This window comes from Lampris incognitus, chromosome 6, assembly GCF_029633865.1.
Source record: "Lampris incognitus isolate fLamInc1 chromosome 6, fLamInc1.hap2, whole genome shotgun sequence".
Taxonomy (NCBI): domain Eukaryota; kingdom Metazoa; phylum Chordata; class Actinopteri; order Lampriformes; family Lampridae; genus Lampris; species Lampris incognitus.
Window position 1 is genome coordinate 61686268 of NC_079216.1, and position 6000 is coordinate 61692267.

A 6000-nucleotide genomic window follows, 5' to 3' on the forward strand; every position below is an offset into this window, starting at 1 on the left:
GACAGGCGGACGAGGGAGGGAGCATGGCTGGCTGAGGATAAGCTCGAGGGTTTACGCAGTAAGCGAGGCAGGCAGACCAGAGGGTAGGGATTCACTGTGGTTGAAACAACGATCTGACGACGAGGGGATGGAGAACCGATGTGGATATACTGTTGAGTTGACGGAAGGCAGGTTGTGTGGGCCGGGCAGGTGAGGCGAATGAGCTGCAAACAGGAGGGAGCCGGAAAGTGCCAGGGGAGCAAGCCACGCCTAGCCACATACACACATACAGACAGGGGGAGACGGGGGGGGGGGCACATGGAAAATAAATGGGGATACGGCCAGGGCCGTGACAGGATGCCCCTTTCTATTGCACTTTACTCTGTTTTCTTATACTCTCACCAGGCCTCCACCCCTCCTCGCTCAGATCTCAGTGTGGCATTTAGTGCTAGCTGTGGCAGATGGAGCTGAGAATGGAGAGAGACCGCTCAAGTGCAGCGATTCACCAATTTAATGTGCTCATCCCTAGCAATTCTGCACTGAATCAGACTCCCTTTAATGCAAACCCAACAGCACTAATGAAGTTCTGCCAATGCGATCCGTGTGCAGACACCAGGCCTGAGTCGAGAATGCCTTCATGAGATGGATGTCTGTCTCCTCTCACAGACTCCGGCTTTGGTGCAGAGCTGTGGGCTAATTGAATTACGCATCCCCCTGCCATAGCCTGCTCTGTCCCATGGGGGAGCACAACTAATCATTTGAAATCTCTTTTTTTCCTGGGGTGCGGATAGGGGGCGGGGGGTTCTCCTGTTAGAAAAAGAATGTATTGCCCATACTTGTTTAATTTTCCCCTGCATCTCCATAGCCAGGATTAGATGGCGTCACTCCAGAAGGTTTCTAAAAGGTAACCTACTGACCTCTAAAGGCCACTGTATAACCACAGCTGGTACCCAGATGTGCTCCAGCAAGTTGTGCAGCTTACTAATGAATCGCTCCGGAGGGATGGTTGATGGCTTTTAACCAAAGCATAATACTTGATAATGAGGACTTACCACTGAAGTGCATGACGTCACCCCACATGTGTTTTGGAGGAGGCGATGTCGGCAGGCATACCGACATATACCCTTGCTTTGCTGAATGATGGAAGCTAAGCAGGTATGGGCTTGGCTAGTACTTGGATGGGAGACTGCCTGGGAAAGCTTGAGTTGCTGCTGGAAGTGGTGTTGGTGGGACAGTAGGGGGCAGTCTTCCCTGTGGGCCTAATAAAAAACAAAACAAAACACCAGTTATGGGGACGCTGTGCTGTAAGAAACGCTGTCCTTAGGATGAGACATTTAACCATGGTCCTGACTCACTGTGGTCATTAAAGATCCCATGGCACTTAACATAAAGAGTAGGGGGGGGGTCCCCCGGTGTCCTGGCAAAATTCCCAACCTGGCTGTCTCCCCCTGTGTAATTCACTCAACGATTCCTCCCTCTTCACCTCAAGCTGGTGTGTGGTGAGCGTTCTGCCGCAAAATGGCTGCCGTGCATCACCCAGGTGGGTGCTACACATTGGTGGTGGTTGAGGTGAGTTTGCCCTTGCACTGTGAGGCGCTTTGGGTGTCTAGAGCGGCTATATTTATATATTTTTGGGCGCTATATAGATGTAATCCATCCATTATGTCAGTATGATGAGGTGGAAGGGCTTTGCCTCAGTGCATTGGCTATTCTAAATGGTGTGATTTGGATGGTGTGATGTTTTTCTGAAGCAATTAGGTTCGTGCACATAGTTCACCCTCAGAATGGTGTGAGCGCTGCAATCAGTCGTCTGTCATTTCTCCAACCAACTTTAGATCCAACTTCCGTGGGACGAAAGCGCTCGCATGCCTCCGATTGGCTAACCCTAACCCCACCTTAACTTTAACCAATCAGAAGCAGCGTTCGCCGTAGTGCTGTTGGGAGAAAAAAAATACATGTTGCAGACTGGCCAGTGGGGCCAGCCCTACAAATGTGAACGTCTGTCTGTGAACAAGCAGTTACAGGATTGGTCAGCCGACCAGCGATGTCACTGATAAACATGGAAGTCGGAGTTTCCCTGTTGGCCATTGCTCTTTCAAAATGACTCGGCGCAGTGCTCAGTTCCAGCTCATTTCACATTTATCGCATGCTAACGAACGGAATATATTGCTGCTCATGGATGCTACTGAAACACGAAGAATGGAGCATTCTGAAGCTCTTTCCACATCTGCTTATGCACTGTAACAGTTCAGCACAGAGCAGAGTAGGAGAGAACACAGCTCTCCATGCGCCGAGGGGCATGAGGGAGAGCGCATAGTTAAAGCACTCGAATAACAATCATTCTGACAAAACACTCAATACAGTAGAGTGAGTCTTAGAGAAACGAGAGACATCCGCAGACAGAAACAGATGAAAGAGGAGGGGGAGTTAACAGATAAATAGAATTGTTATGATTACAATTAAGGTCTCTTTCGCATCAAACAGCCCAAGATATGGGTGGAAAGTATTGTGATTATTCTTGCAACTGCATTTATAACCTTCTTTTTTTTTTTTACTCTAACGTAGCTTAACTATGTCATGTGATTTGCTACTTCAGTACAGTACAGACTTATTTTAAAAGCAAACAAACAAACAAAATAACTTTCATTTCATGTATTAGGCCTGTGCCAAGGCCGAGCCCTTTGGAGGCCTAATACATGAAATGAAAGTTTGGATTTGTTTTGTTTTAATTTGTCCTGTTTACGTATTGCAGTCCTGCTGACCATCCAGGGCGTTACTACGGGTATGAGGCCTGAATTGCTTGGTTTAGGGTTAGGTCAGACAAGAAAGATCTTGCATTTCATCAGGAAAATAAGCTTCAACATAGGCCAACATTACTAGTTTGGTTGGAAATTAGTCAAAAATGATGATCTTAAGTGATGTTTGTCACTATTTCCACCAAAACAGACAAAAAACACTAAAGACCACCTTTCATTTCATGTATCGGGCCTCCAAAGGACTCTCTGAAGGTAGACCTGGGTCAGAGCTGTGTCCACGAAATGTGAAAAATAAAACTTTGTCGTAGGACCGAAGACAGTTGAATCAGTTCATCGGGATACAACGTTTATTGACAGACATGTTTCATCACTCATCTAAGTGACCTCTTTGGTCTAAACTGACTGCAGGTATCCCCACCCTTTAAAACAACAGTTGCATAACGACGGAAACCAACGATCGGTTTCATATGCAAATAGGCGTGACCATTAACTAGAGTTTCAATGGCCATGTGCACTGTTCACAGAGGATTTGGGAATGTTTGCAATCACAGCATTGTTAAGATGGCGACAGATGTACTCTTAGCCCCCCCCCCATCCCCCGGGGTCAGGGATGGTCGACTTAGGGGTGGGACGATACTGGATCAAATTCCGAATCGTTCGATACGGCCTTCACGGTTCGAGACGCTCCCCATTTCGTGAGATCGTGTGTTATTGACTCTAGAACGACCGGGATGTCACTCCTACCTAAAACCACCATGGGCGGTCACATGACCGCTGGTTTTAAACTCTATATACTTTGAAGATAGATACCCAACTGAGATATTAATGAATTGCATAGTATGTCTGTTAGGAAACGACTTGACACCGAAATTATCATTTATGAACTTTAATACTGTAGCAAATTCAGGGGGCAGCCGGGAACCGCCGCAGCCGGGACGCGAACCCCGGTCTCCCGCACCACGGGCGACTCCGTTAAGCAGTCGATTAAAGGGTCCGACCCGTTAGCCAATGGGCGAGCGAGTCTACACACGCGTGATCGCTACAATACTACTTTTCAAACAATGTAAAATCGCCGCTGTCCAACGTCTGTAAATACTGCAACACCTCGGTGGTAGCCAGGGTGCATCTAAAACGGCGGCTGTACGCGGACATGTTGGAAATAATACCTGAAAAACAAAACACAAAACACTTCTTGCTAATCTAACAAACGTAACGAGGCCTATAAAACGTGAAATATTAAAAAAAAGAACTGAACGTTGCGAAGGAAATGACGCAAACAACACGCGTCATAAATAGTGACATGACGCGCACGATGACGCGCAAATTACGCGCGATCGTTTTGGCCGCTCATGGTCGTTTTAGGTAGATCTTATCAGAACTGTTTTTTTGTGCAATTGATCTAAAACTCATTTTAATGCAAATATATGCAGTTTTAGGAGCATCCAGGGAGCGGCAGGTCTGTACCCCCCCCCCAACACACACACACACAAAGTTATTAAACTTTGAAAATCCAAAACGGTCAAAATGTCGTTCTAGTAGTTTTTAAAGTTTTAAAGTAAAGCAATTGTGTTACATAACAAGAAAAGATGGCACAAACTTTTGTCAGAACTTTTGCACTTGCATTACGTTTGAATGTGTGCCTCGATAGTGCCAAAATTTTGGGCCTAATTCTTAAAATCAATGGAAAAATAGAGAACTGCAATGGTGTTTTGTCTCTTGCTTACCAAGGAATCCACTATATCAGTGTTTCTCAACCGGGGGTCCGCTGACCCCCTAGTGGTCCGTGGTGTAATTGCAAGGGGTCCGTGAAAATAAAATATCTTTAAAAAAAAGATCCTATGACATTTATAGAAATAGGGTTATTTTACTCAAATGTGACTGAGACCTTTATCTACCTAAACTATAAAGGGTAACAGGACTTTTTTCTCTAATTACATCTGTTTCACAAGTGTAATTTATTGTATTTTAATAAGAGATCTCGCTCCCGTTTGCATTGTTAAAAGTTACTGAATACATATTCTGTGTTGTTACATATATCTGAAAGTTACTGCATAAGAATTCTGTTTTGTTAACTATATCTAAGTTACAACTGAAAGCTCGTATTTTTGCCCCAAAGAGTGAATAAATGCTATAATGCAATTTAAAATGCAGTTTCTACTGTTTCTATCAAATTGCAACCCCCCTCCCCCAAGATCAGGTGGAGGGGTCCTCAGGGTAGATCAAAAATACGCAGGGGGTCCAGGACCCCAAAAAGGTTGAGAACCACTGCACTATATCATATTGAATCGAAATCATAAGCCCTGAATCGTGAGACGTATCGAACCATGAGATTTATGAACGTCCCGCCCCTAATGGTTGTTCTCTCTTAACATAGATGGCCCCTTTGACTCCCCGTTCAAACCAGCGTTCCTCCCTATCAAGGGTGTGCACATCCTCATCCTTGAAAGAGTGGCCACTGGCCTGTAGATGGGTGTAGACTGCGGAGTCCTGGCCTGCTGCATTAGCTCTTCTGTGTTGTGCCATCCTCTTGGCCAGCGGCCTGGTGACAGGGTGGGGTGGGGATAGCTGCAGTCAGTTTAAACTGAAGAGGTCACTTGGATGAGCGATGAAACGTCTCTGTAAATAACCGTATCCAGATGAACTGATTCAACTTTCGTTGATTTTCTTACCTGGATTATTGAGCGTGCATGAAGACATTTTGTCGTAGGACTAGACCAAATACATTGTTGGAAAGGTCTTGACCTGCAGAGTACCAATATGTCAGTCTGAAATTGTAAATGGCTCCTGCTTTGAGATATTGACCTCTGAACCTTGATCTCAGTGCATGCTGGAAAGCTTCAGCAACAGAAGGGGCTACAGACATGGGGCCAACTGTTATAGAGAGCTCTTGGTATCATCTATGTGACCAAGTGGGGGCGCTGCCAAATATTGTCAAAATTAATGTTCCCCCATTTAACAATGAGATATTTAAAAGCTGATCACACAAATGTGTTTCCCATCCCGTTAAACGCGTCGGTGTACTCTCAATTCAGCATTTACAACTTCCAATTATAGGAAATACGCTAATATTTTTAAAACCTACAATTCCCGTGAGCCCCCACCATGCAGCTCGATACAAATCAACACCATAGCTGTAGTTCTTCCGGTTTGCAAAATAGCGTAAATAGGGCCGTAAAATATATATATTTACAGGATATTGTGGAGTTAGAAAACAACGAGACGGGAGACGGGAGAGTAGACGTAGTCGAGGTACTAGCTCCAACTT